The sequence below is a fragment of the Procambarus clarkii genome, chromosome 69 (assembly GCF_040958095.1).
Source record: "Procambarus clarkii isolate CNS0578487 chromosome 69, FALCON_Pclarkii_2.0, whole genome shotgun sequence".
NCBI classification, from domain to species: domain Eukaryota; kingdom Metazoa; phylum Arthropoda; class Malacostraca; order Decapoda; family Cambaridae; genus Procambarus; species Procambarus clarkii.
The window spans coordinates 20,827,927-20,842,259 of NC_091218.1; the positions used below are offsets into that span (position 1 = coordinate 20,827,927).

General features: G+C 46.1%; 1 long non-coding RNA gene across 2 annotated transcripts in view; it reads right to left on the reverse strand.

Moving 5' to 3' along the window:
- LOC123772084 (uncharacterized) overlaps nt 1-13,480 on the reverse strand; it is a 71,224-nt gene extending 57,744 nt beyond the window's left edge. For both annotated transcript variants that reach the window (XR_011224034.1, XR_006774602.2), the window contains exon 1: nt 13,174-13,480. This is a non-coding gene — a long non-coding RNA (uncharacterized lncRNA). The remainder of the gene's footprint in view (nt 1-13,173) is intronic.
- Between the last annotated feature and the right edge of the window lie 853 nt (nt 13,481-14,333).

Sequence of the window (14,333 nt, forward strand, 5' to 3'; positions counted from 1 at the left end):
TAATGGTGGTGGTGGCTATTGTGGTGGTGGATAGTTGTGGTGGTTGTGTTGGTGGCCTGGTTGTTGTGGTGGTTGTGGTGGTGGCCTGGTTGTGGTGGTGGTGGTTGTGGTGGTGGATAGTTGTGGTGGTTGTGTTGGTGGCCTGGTTGTTGTGGTGGTGGATAGTTGTGGTGGTTGTGTTGGTGACCTGGTTGTGGTGGTGGTGGTTGTTGTGGTGGTGGATAGTTGTGGTGGTTGTGTTGGTGGCCTGGTTGTGGTGGTGGTGGTTGTGGTGGTGGATAGTTGTGGTGGTTGTGTTGGTGGCCTTGTTGTGGTGGTGGTGGATAGTTGTGGTGGTTGTGTTGGTGGCCTGGTTGTGGTGGTGGTGGTTGTTGTAGTGGATAGTTGTGGTGGTTGTGTTGGTGGCCTGGTTGTGGTGGTGGTGGTGGTTGTTGTAGTGGATAGTTGTGGTGGTTGTGTTGGTGGCCTGGTTGTGGTGGTGGTGGTTGTTGTGGTGGTGGATAGTTGTGGTGGTTGTGTTGGTGACCTGGTTGTGGTGGTGGTGGTTGTTGTGGTGGTTGTGTTGGTGACCTGGTTGTGGTGGTGGTTGTGTTGGTGACCTGGTTGTGGTGGTGGTTGTGTTGGTGACCTGGTTGTGGTGGTGGTGGTTGTTGTGGTGGTGAATAGTTGTGGTGGTTGTGTTGGTGACATGGTTGTGGTGGTGATGGTTGTGGTGGTTGCTGAGTTGATGGTGGTAGCAGATAGACAGTGGTTATTATGTTGGTGTTGATTGTGATGGTAGAGGTGGTGGCTGTGGTGGTAGTGGTGGTAGTGGTGGTGACACCTGACACCAAGAGTCAGCTCCTCAGTACCACGGGCCAGATTCACGAAGTAGTTACGCAAGTACTTACGAACGTGTACATCTTTCCTCAATCTTTGACGGCTTTGGTTACATTTATTAAACAGTTTACATGCATGAAAACCTCCCAATCAACTGTTGTTATTTTTTAAACAGCCTCCTGGTGCTTCGGAGTTCATTAACTGTTTAATAATTTTAAACAAAGCCGCCAAAGATTGAGAAAAGATATACAGGTTCGTAAGTGCTTGCGTAACTGCTTCGTGAATCTGGCTCCTGGAAAGTACTTACACACGTCCTGGAGGGCACAGTAAGACTGTCACGGAGTGTCACAGCATGTACAAGGGGGCTACTGTGAGGTGTCACGGTGGTCCAGCACCAACAAGGTGGCTACTGTGAGGTGTCACGGTGGTCCAGCACCAACAAGGTGGCTACTGTGAGGTGTCACGGTGGTCCAGCACCAACAAGGGGGCTACTGTGAGGTGTCACGGTGGTCCACCACCAACAAGGTGGCTACTGTGAGGTGTCACGGTGGTCCAGCACCAACAAGGGGGCTACTGTGAGGTGTCACGGTGGTCCACCACCAACAAGGTGGCTACTGTGAGGTGTCACGGTGGTCCAGCACCAACAAGGTGGCTACTGTGAGGTGTCACGGTGGTCCACCACCAACAAGGTGGCTACTGTGAGGTGTCACGGTGGTCCAGCACCAACAAGGTGGCTACTGTGAGGTGTCACGGTGGTCCAGCACCAACAAGGTGGCTACTGTGAGGTGTCACGGTGGTCCACCACCAACAAGGTGGCTACTGTGAGGTGTCACGGTGGTCCAGCACCAACAAGGGGGCTACTGTGAGGTGTCACGGTGGTCCACCACCAACAAGGGGGCTACTGTGAGGTGTCACGGTGGTCCACCACCAACAAGGGGGCTACTGTGAGGTGTCACGGTGGTCCACCACCAACAAGGGGGCTACTGTGAGGTGTCACGGTGGTCCACCACCAACAAGGGGGCTGCGTGCTGGTGTATATGAAAAAACCGCGCGGATCAAGTAAGGGGCTGCGCCAGGCGGCCTTCACGTGACAAGAGACCAAAGAGAGGTGGGCTGGTTGGCTGGCCGACTCACACACACACACAGGCTTCCGGCGCCTCCTCCGTCCCTCACGGCCTCTTGTATACGCCCACACCACCCTCTCAGCCCCGCCCACAACACCCACCACGTACCCCTCCCTCACAACCCCTCACCGTACACATACATCCGGACACAGTACCTGCGAACCCGGGTACTTGACCCGGTAACTCTGGCGGAGAATGGAACGGCCAGGTGAGAGGGGGCTGTGTCAGCGGTGTGGGTGGAGTGAGGGATAGAAGGAGGGGATGGGAGGGGGGAGAACAGACGGTTGGGGGGATATGGGGGGGGTAGGATAGCGGAAGAGGGGCGAGGGGTCCCTGTCCCACCCCCCAAGACTCCTCTGGGGGATACGATGCCAGGAGCTCGCTTAGGGAAAACCCGCGCGCCAGTCCTCCTATAAAGTGGGGTGGCGGTGCCAGGTCGCTCAGTATACAGTCAGTCCTCACACCAGGAGCTATAGTGTACCCAGTCAGAGCGCCGTAGACATGTGCCCACGAGCGCTCCTGACATCAGTGATTACTCTTCCACACTTCCTCCGTAACGTCACCGCTGGGATCCTGGTCGGACGCCGTGTTACCAAGTGATGGATTTTGCTATTACGAACACATGTGCACCCAGAACAGCTGTGGGACAACCAGGAGGCTGAAATACGGTGAACAATACGCCAGTTTGTTCCACCACACATACGCTCAGTTTGGTTATAACCATATACGCATCTACTCGAACGGAGTAAGTATAAGTCACTATAGAACTCAAGGGAGGCTCATATAGGCCCTTTTTGATCACAGTAGCGTTACATACCGAGTCATAGTCGTGTCACGGATCTGTGTCACATGGTAGCGTCATCTGTGTCATGACTATGTTATATATGTCATGGTAGACGTTTTCCCATCGTGTAGTGTACCTTGCATCATGGTAGTGTCCTGTACTATGTATTATGGTTGACTGGAAAGTGTCATGGTTGCTTGTGTGTCGTGTACCATGGTGGCTCGTTAAGAATCATGGTCAGGAGACCTATATACACACGTGACTGGTATAATAGGAGTGGGTCACTTGACTGGAACTTTGCATTGTTTCATGGTATTCTTCGACATGGTAATGTTCACTAACATGGTAATGTTCACTAACATGGTATTGTTCTACCATCATGGTATTGTTCTACCATCGTGGCATTGTTCCCAAGCTATGATACTGTTCCTCTAACACGGTATTGTTCGGTTCATAGTATTGTTCACTAACATGGTACTGTTCCATTACCATGGTCCTGATCATCTTCCATGGTATGCATTTAAAATCATGGTGCATATTCCTGTTTCGTGAAATTGTGCATTTTACCATTACAATATCATCCCATAACATGGCAACACGTCCCCCATAACATGGCAACACGTCCCCCCATAACATGGCATCACGTCCCCCCATAACATGGCAACACGTCCCACCATAACATGGCAACACGTCCCCCCATAACATGGCAACACGTCCCCCCATAACATGGCAACACGTCCCCCCATAACATGGCAACACGTCCCCCCATAACATGGCAACACGTCCCCCCATAACATGGCAACACCTCCCATAGCAGAGTGGTATAATTTAAGCATGATAACAAAACTTAGATAGGACTGAAGAGTTATTTAGGGCGACTTCTAGCTGGATTAACCGTGTTAAAAATTAGAGACAGAGTGGCCATTTTATGGTAAATAAATAGTGGATATAGTGAATAATATGGTGAAGAAATAGTGAATATTGGCTAATTTATGTCCAGGGTGACTCCTGTCTAGGGTGACTCCTGTCCAGGGGTGAATCCTGTCCAGGGTGATTCCTGTCTAGGGTGACTCCTCTCTAGGGCGACTCCTCTCTAGGGCGACTCCTGTCTAGGTGACTCCTCTCTAGGGCGACTCCTCTCTAGGGCGACTCCTGTCTAGGTGACTCCTGTCTAGGGTGACTCCTCTCTAGGGCGACTCCTCTCTAGGGTGACTCCTGTCCAGGGGGTCACTTTTTCTATGGAAAGTCATGCTTAGGGTGATTCCTATATAGGGCGAGTACTTTAGCGTGTCTTGTCTTAATGGGCCCTTTACTATACTACGTTCTTAGTAGGGTGATTGTTTTCTATGGTAGTTACCACGTGGGACGAGTACTTTCTGTGGTAGTTACCACGTGGGACGAGTCCTTTCTGTGGTAGTTACCACGTGGGACGAGTCCTTTCTATGGTAGTTACCACGTGGGACGAGTACTTTCTATGGTAGTTACCACGTGGGACGAGTACTTTCTATGGTAGTTACCACGTGGGACGAGTACTTTCTATGGTAGTTACCATGTGGGACGAGTACTTTCTATGGTAGTTACCACGTGGGACGAGTACTTTCTATGGTAGTTACCACGTGGGACGAGTCCTTTCCGTGGTAGTTACCACGTGGGACGAGTCCTTTCCGTGGTAGTTACCACGTGGGACGAGTCCTTTCCGTGGTACAGTAGTTACCACGTGGGACGAGTCCTTTCTATGGTAGTTACCACGTGGGACGAGTCCTTTCTATGGTAGTTACCACGTGGGACGAGTACTTTCTATGGTAGTTCGTATTTAATCACCTTAATTAAGATCTGAATTATTTCAATCTAGGATAAGTTAAGTGTATGTGTGTGAGCCAAGACCTCGCTCCCTCCTTAACACAGTCCAACTACTTGTGCTGGACGGTAGAGCGACGGTCTCGCTTCCTGCAGGTCGGCGTTCAATCCCCCGACCGTCCACCAAGTGGTTGGGCACCATTCCTCCCCCCCCCCAACCCCCTGGCCTGACCTATCCAAAATCATTCTCCTCGTATCCCTTCCAAGTGCCGGATAGACGTAATGGCTTAGGTATAGAGCGATTATCAGGAGAAAGTTCAGATTGACTGCTAGGTGAACAGAGGCATCAGGTGACATGTGGCCAAGTGGATAGCGTCCGTCGTGGTAATAGGACATCAGGGAGACTGTATATAGAGGTGTCCCTAATACCTGATATTCTCAAGCTATACCCTCTTCACCCTAGATGGAAAGAACCATACCACAATCACCCTAGATGGAAAGAACCATACCACAATCACCCTAGATGGAAAGAACCATACCACAATCACCCTAGATGGAAAGCACCACACCACAATCACCCTAGATGGAAAGAACCATACCACAATCACCCTAGATGGAAAGAACCATACCACAATCACCCTAGATGGAAAGAACCATACCACAATCACCCTAGATGGAAAGAACCATACCACAATCACCCTAGATGGAAAGCACCACACCACAATCACCCTAGATGGAAAGAACTATACCACAATCACCCTAGATGGAAAGAACCATACCACAATCACCCTAGATGGAAAGCACCACACCACAATCACCCTAGATGGAAAGAACCATACCACAATCACCCTAGATGGAAAGAACCATACCACAATCACCCTAGATGGAAAGCACCATACCACAATCACCCTAGATGGAAAGCACCATACCACAATCACCCTAGATGGAAAGCACCATACCACAATCACCCTAGATGGAAAGCACCATACCACAATCACCCTAGATGGAGAGAACCATACCACAATCACCCTAGATGGAAAGAACCATACCACAATCACCCTAGATGGAGAGAACCATACCACAATCACCCTAGTTGGAAAGCACCATACCACAATCACCCTAGATGGAGAGAACCATACCACAATCACCCTAGATGGAAAGCACCATACCACAATCACCCTAGATGGAAAGCACCATACCACAATCACCCTAGATGGAAAGAACCATACCACAATCACCCTAGATGGAAAGCACCATACCACAATCACCCTAGAAGGAAAGCACCCTGCCATCACCATCTAGATGCCAAACACCAGCACATTTCACCCTTAAATGGTTCACACACTGATCCCCTCGTGTTGTATACACCCTACCTAGCCACACATCACCCTAAATGTCCTCTACCATTCTTATTCTATCCTACATTTTCCTTTCATTATACACTAATTATTATTATTAATCAATTGTTATTATTAATTATTAAACCAGACTGGGTCGAGATGGTTAATCCTCATACTGTCACCCTCACGCTGTCACCCTCACACTGTCACCCTCACGCTGTCACCCTCACACTGTCACCCTCATGCTGTCACCCTACGCTGTCACCCTCCCCATAGATGTCCAACGTCTTGTTATTTTCGCCCTGGTTGTCTCACACCCTAATAACTTCACCCTAGACGTTTCGTACCCCGTTATTCTGTCTATAGATACACGCCTTATGTTCAAACTAAAATTGATTAACACACTATTATCTTTAACCCATTTATCAGACGTTATCACCCTTGTCACACACCCTACACATCTTATTGTTATTGTAGAATAGATGATTAACATCTTATTGCAAGTTAATATGTCAGACTATATTGTCTCCTCAGATGGCGAACACCCTACCACCACACACACTAGACATTCAGCACCCTACCACCACTCACACTAGACATTCAGCACCCTACCACCACACACACTAGACATTCAGCACCCTACCACCACTCACACTAGACATTCAGCACCCTACCACCACTCACACTAGACATTCAGCACCCTACCACCACTCACACTAGACATTCAGCACCCTACCACCACTCACACTAGGCATTCAGCACCCTACCACCACTCACACTAGACATTCAGCACCCTACCACCACTCACACTAGACATTCAGCACCCTACCACCACTCACACTAGACATTCAGCACCCTACCACCACTCACACTAGACATTCAGCACCCTACCACCACTCACACTACACATTCAGCACCCTACCACCACTCACACTAGGTATTCTCCACCCCTTACCACCCTAAATCAGAGGTCTCACACCAGGGCCAGGGTGTGGGGCAAGATTCGATAGGGTTACATATTAACCCGATCCCCTCACTCACCCTAGGGTGAGATCCCTTTGTGGCGTGAGGGCTAGGAGGGAGGGAGGGAGGGAGGGGTCACCCTGACGCGGCTAGGGAATCCACTCTTCCCAAGCGAAACTCCCGCCAAATATGGACGCTGTTGTCGAAGCCTAGCAACCCAGGTACATTGTGACGTCACCGGTGACGTCACGCCGCGTGTGTCATGGGTGACGTAACGAGATCCGCGTGGTGGAGTTGCCATATACGGCAAGGTCGTCTGGCCGGGTGCGTCCCCAAACTGGCTAAGATGTCTTAATCGCCTCGTTGACTCGCTGACTCACGGGGCGTTCCCTCCGGTGATGGAACAGTCCTGTCATATCTGAGACTGATAGACGGGAGCTTATGGGAGCATGATGGACAGGTGAACGGGGGATGAACGCTGTTTTTGAGGTCTGTTTCAGTTTAACTGTAGCCTCATTTTCAGTGTTATGGTCCCCCGTCCACCACAGCTACAGTGTTATGGTCCCCCGTCTACCACAGCTACAGTGTTATGGTCCCCCGTCCACCACAGCTACAGTGTTATGGTCCCCGTCTACCACAGCTACAGTGTTATGGTCCTCCGTCTACCACAGCTACAGTGTTATGGTCCCAAAACCACCACAGTGCTATCGTCCCCCGCCCACCACAGTGCTATGGTCCCACGCCCACCACAGTGCTATGGTCCCACGCCCACCACAGTGCTATGGTCCCACGCCCACCACAGTGCTATGGTCCCACGCCCACCACAGTGCTATGGTCCCACGCCCACCACAGTGCTATGGTCCCACGCCCACCACAGTGCTATGGTCCCCCGCCCACCACAGTGCTATGGTCCCACGCCCACCACAGTGCTATGGTCCCACGCCCACCACAGTGCTATGGTCCCCCGCCCACCACAGTGCTATGGTCCCCCGCCCACCACAGTGCTATGGTCCCACGCCCACCACAGTGCTATGGTCCCCCGCCCACCACAGTGCTATGGTCCCACGCCCACCACAGTGCTATGGTCCCACGCCCACCACAGTGCTATGGTCCCCAGCCCACCACAGTGCTATGGTCCCCCGCCCACCACAGTGCTATGGTCCCACGCCCATCACAGTGCTATGGTCCCACGCCCATCACAGTGCTATGGTCCCACGCCCACCACAGTGCTATGGTCCCACGTCCACCACAGTGCTATGGTCCCACGCCCATCACAGTGCTATGATCCCACGCCCATCACAGTGCTATGGTCCCACGCCCACCACAGTGCTATGGTCCCACGCCCACCACAGTGCTATGGTCCCACGCCCACCACAGTGCTATGGTCCCACGGAATATGGAATGGAAACAACAGTGTTTCCATTCCATATTTTCCCACATTTAAGATACCAGGTATCGCTGTGGGCCCTTAATACGTCAATTTAGTGGGGTTGTAAAGGCTCAAGAGACGGGCTGACAAAGGTGCATCCATTACGTTCTGCACCACCAAACACGCTCCAGAGACTAAAAGGTATTTAGTTTTTGCATCATATGCTCTGCTAGTCACGTTCTTGCCAAGGTCAGGAATTATATTTAGGTAATAATGTTATAGATATAAAATTCTACGCTTGTTTTTGCATTCTGGTTTGAGATCTGATGTGCAGACGTTTCACCCGAGGATAGGGTTCACAAAATGAAAATACAAATACAATTAAAAATACAATATAAAATAAGTCAGCTTACTTGCAGTATAGTCGACTATTGGTGGTGAAGGACAGTGGTCGCCTAGTTACCTAGTACTTACCTAGTTATGATTGCGGGGGTTGAGCTTCGGCTCTTTGGTCCCGCCTGTCATCTGTCAATCAACTGCTGTACAGATTCCTGAGGCTATTGGACTCTATCAAATCTACATTTGAAACTGTTCCATTATCGTGCACCAGGGGCGGCTGCTGGAGGCGTGTGCGGGGCAGGACCTGGAAAGTTTCCAAGACAACCCTTTCCTCTCAAATAGTACATCGCAATTTTGACGTATAAATCCCCTGAAACCAAAAATTGATGTACTTAAAGTCATACCGGCTTACAAAATTCATGTTATGTCCCGTTTTCTATTCGTTGGTCCTCGGTTACGTTAGGCAATTTAGTACAACCGTTTAGCGACGTAGGGAACGGTGGAGAGGACAGACTACTAGACCAACTCATGGAAAGTGGAGGTGTGGTGCTGCTGGATACTGTGTGATACCCTTCACATGTGATACATGTGTTTAATAAGAGCAAGTGAACGAAACTTTAGTCAACCACTTGGGCTGGACGGTAGAGCAACGGTCTCGCTTCATGCAGGTCGGCGTTCAATCCCAGACCGTCCAAGTAGTTGGGCACCATTCCTTCCCCCTCCATTCTATCCCAAATCCTTATCCTGACCCCTTCCTAGTGCCATATGATTGATGAAGATTAAGCCACCCAAAAGGTGGCACGGGCACGAATAGCCCGTAAGTGGTGGCCCTTTTGAGCCATTACCAGTATCAATAGATGATACTGGAGATCTGTGGAGGTGCGACTGCACCCTGCGTGACGGGAGATGTCTCCCGTTAGTGCTATATTGTCGTAATGGCTTGACGCTTTCCCCCTGATAGTTCCCTTCCCTTGGTCAACTAGAAACACAACTTTAGATTACATGGCGAGGTCAGAAACACAATTACCAGCAGACACTACTTTACCAGTATGGTTAATAACACAATGCAAGGGAAAGAAATTGTTTTGATCGTTGCCGCGGGAGTGAAGGAAAGATTCTAAATTTCCTAGACAGTCTCAAGTCCGTCCACATTTTAAAGTCTGCTTCACAGCTTTTGTTTTCTTATATCGCGAAACATTTGGCGTAAGAGGATACGCGGTAGTTGTGAAGCAAAGCTGCCGAGTATCCTAAAAAAATCAGGATATTTAATCAAGAGCGGCCACCGAGTGTGTGTGGCGAAGATCAGGGGGGGGGGGGGGGGGTAGAAATAGCCTAAGCTACTCTATACCTTTGAGATATAGTTCTTTCTTGTCTCAAATATACTTGAACTTGTAGCCAAGATACGGAACCAAGCCAGGGACGCTTCCACACACTTCCTACCATGGTTAGAGGAAGGATAGTCACCTTTGACGACACGTTATTGGTAGTATGGGAGGAAGAGAGGGAGAGAGACATGCAGACAGAGCTAGACAGTGATACAAAGACCCGGGCACTGCCGGGTACCCCATATAGTATTATATTTAAAATGTCTCACCGGTAAACTTAAGTAGAGTGTTTATGTTCTGTTGGCAATTACTTGTATGTACAGTACATTGATGAAGCATTCACAGCATCCGTCCACTGACAATGCTCGTCCAAGGTGCGGCCAACCCCATATATATGTATTCATCAAGTTTAAAGTATTGTACATTCAAAAAAGGCATTTTCTAATATATAATTTAATATTATATTTTAGAATTTAATGCAGCGTTAGACCTAAATTATGTTAGGTGTTTAAGTTCTGGTGGCAATTATTTATATTTCAACCCGTACTCAGCAGCCATCCTCAGGCTATTATGTTTATTCCATCCACCGGCCAACCTCAAACACCCGTTCATCAGTTTTAACATACTGCTCATTCAAAATAGGGATTTTCCCTAACTATAAATTTATATATCAACATATTGTTCATATTTACGCATATTTTAGGTGGTGAAGTTTTGTTGGCAATTACTGGTATTTGTAATACGTGAATGAAGCATTCAGAGGTACGATTCGAGCAGAGGACGTGAACGAAACACTGCTCGAGAAAAATACATAAGTCATCAGTTATGATTCGCGTGTAAAGTGTTTTTCATTCATAAACAGGGGAGTTGGTGGTTGGATAAGCGAGTATTTACCGTTTGTTGATAAGGACGGGTTGTTGTATTTGTAGTAAATGAGTGAAGCATTTAAAAAGAGTTGCAATTCGAACAGACGTCGTCAGCGAGGCAGATTTAGTCGTGTGTAAAGCGATTTCATTCATAAACATTGAGTTTGGCGGCTGCAAGGCATGAACATATGCCTTTTTTTATGAGGATGGCTGTTGTATTTCAACCTATCCTCATTAACAAAGGCCAAATGCTCATTAATGCACTCGCCAAACCCTCATTCATGAATGAAAAGCGCTTTACACACCTACTCACAACTGATGACGTATGTACATTTCTCGAGTACGTCTTCGTACACGTTCTCTCCTCCAATCGCACCTCTCAAAAGGCTTCACCCACTTACTTCAAATACTAATAATTGCCAAAACAACTTAACCCATGTTAGACCTAACTATTCAACACATTCTGGTATGTAATAATATTTATATTATGAGAAAATACAAATTTTTAATACATAGTACGTTAAAAGTGATAAATACGTCTGTAGTTGGACGAGAATAGCCTGAGGACAAGTTGTGCACTTCCAATACGTGCGATTAGAGAAGTGAAATTCGAACGGAGGTATACAAGTCAAGTTCGAACGTCATCAGTCGAGTCACGTGCAAAGTGTTTTTCATTCATAAATATGGAGTGTGGTGGCTGGATTAACAAGCATTTGGCTCATGTTTATGAGGACACTAGGCTATGCTCATCCAAGCTGTTGCCGTTCCCAAGCTTTGGCGCATTCGTTAATTTCTTCGTACTGTATATATAATCAAAAAGGTATTTTCCGAAATGTCAAAAATATATTATACTTTGTGTATAGTTTGGTCTAGGATATGTTAAATTAAGTGTTTTGCTTCTATTTACAAATATTTGTTTCTACATTACGTGGGTGAAGCAATTTATTTATTGTATTATTTATATTCATTAATTATTTATAGAGCTCTGAACATCGTATGAAGGCGTGGCTCTGTTCCTAAAAATACTCGAACACATTAAGTTGCGAGTCATGGGGACTAACGAGCTTTTGAACAATGTTTTAATGATAAGTTGGCCCTCTACGCCCGAATCGTGACCAAGAATACTAAAAGCCAACCAGGGAGTGTGATTTAGCCTCTCCTTGGCTTTGTCTGTACACCAAAGAGACAATCCCTTGAAGAGGTTTGGATGGCCTCCTGTTTTCCATCATTCTTGGCCGTCTCAATACAAGGGATGATACTGGAGCTGTGACATGCTGCGTATACCCGGGATTAAACAAGATTAAACATCTACACAGCTTTAGTGAAGGTACAGATTGTATGTAATTATAAAAGGCATCAAGCCTGGAAAATGATTTAGCATCGTATAAATCTCTCTGCAAGCTATTTTATTGTAAATCTACTAATTTTTAAGCATAAATTTTAAATTTATTACGAAGAACTTCATGTATGCTTAATGAGATACTTTATACCCTTAATGTATACTTTTATTATGGTTTTTGTGTATACTGTATTATTGAGTGCTTGATGTATACTTATTATAAGTTAGTATTAGGTATTTTGTGATGTGCATATTTTATTATGAAGTGATTTTTGCATACGTTATCAAGAGGTGACAACGACTGATTTCCCAGGAAATCAGTCCTCCACAACAGGTGCTCCCAAGTACCCATTTCCCCTTGGCGTGGACCAGAGCACTCATCTGATGTGTTGATTAGGCTTCAGATCTTGCTGTTGTGATGTTTGTAATCCGGATCATGTGAAGAATGATTGGTCGTCGTGTAGTTGATGTTTTTTCAGATGTGTAGAATGAGTGACCCTACCGGAGTCTGAACCCCCTTGTGATATATATTACCGGGGAGAGGGGGGGGCTGAACCCCTTGTGATATATAACCGGGGAGAGAGGGGGGGGGGTGTTGAACCCCACTGAAGTATTGTATATAGCTAGGAGGCTGAACTGGTGAGATGTAACTAGGGGCTCAACTCCTCACGTGATATACAACTCCTTGCGAAATACATTAATCTTCTTATAATGTTAGTTATTATTACTGAAGGCGTCAGAATAGTGGCTGTTGACATGAAAGCTTTTAAATGGCTAAATGGAATGGACTGCATTTATTTACGAATCCGTAAGTAAATTATGACTAGGAGATTATAAGATTACCTTACCGTAATAAATGAGGTGTGGAGAGAGGTCATATCGTCTTAGTTGATAGCCTAGCTAAATAACGTCAGATCCAAACTGTTTTAAATTTGTTAAATTATATATTAGAAATGTACACTTTACTGTTTTTTTTTGAGGGATATATTTTGTAGTTACAGTGTTCAATCTTATGTAGGAAGGTGTATATTTTGTGTCATAATTTTGACAATACTTATAAATGAAAGACCCCTCAGATTCTCTGCTTGTGTTAATTAATACAACATACCTTGTAATATAGTAAGCCGACGCGTAAGTTTACTGACAGATAAAGCTGGTGAGTGGCGGCCACAGTCATTGTTGTCCCAAGTCAACAATCCGTCGTGTTGTTGACCGGGGGGGGGGGGGCGGCGACCCCCAGGTCAACACGCCCGGATGACCACCACAGCATCCCGCGGTGTCGGGAAATGACCAAATGTGATGGGATCGCCCTGAACTATCTGTTTGAAGGGTTGTGTTACGATACAATGTCTCCACCACGAAGATAAACACTGGCTAAATGCTGAACAATGGAGCCGCCGCCCGACTCCCTGCTCCTCAGAGTGACACACAGCACGTCAGGGTTGCCAGCTCTAAATTGCTGAAAGTAGCGAGCTGGCGCTCTAAAAGTAGCGAGCTGGCGCTCTAAAAGTAGCGAATTTGTAATAAAAGTAGCCCATTCTTTTAGTGGATGATACGGGTTTCAAAGTAATATATTTTGATATATAGAGTACACTACACGATGTTAATTGTTTTATTAATATTATTTCTGCACATACACACACATTATATATATATATATATATATATATATATATATATATATATATATATATATATATATATATATATATATATATATATATATATATATATATATATATATATATATATGTCGTACCTAATAGCCAGAACGCACTTCTCAGCCTACTATTCAAGGGCCGATTTGCCTAATAAGCCAAGTTTTCATGAATTAATGTTTTTTCGTCTACCTAACCTACCTAACCTAACCTAACCTAGCTTTTTTTGGCTACCTAACCTAACCTTACCTATAAATATAGGTTAGGTTAGGTTAGGTAGGGTTGGTTAGGTTCGGTCATATATCTACGTTAATTTTAACTCCAATAAAAAAAATTGACCTCATACATAGAGAAAAGGGTTGCTTTATCATTTCATAAGAAAAAAATTATAGTAAATATATTAATTCAGGAAAACTTGGCTTATTAGGCAAATCGGGCCTTGAATAGTAGGCTGAGAAGTGAGTTCTGGCTACTAGGTACGACATATATATATATATATATATATATATATATATATATATATATATATATATATATATATATATATATATATATATATATATATATATATATATATATATATGTCGTACCTAGTAGCCAGAACGCACTT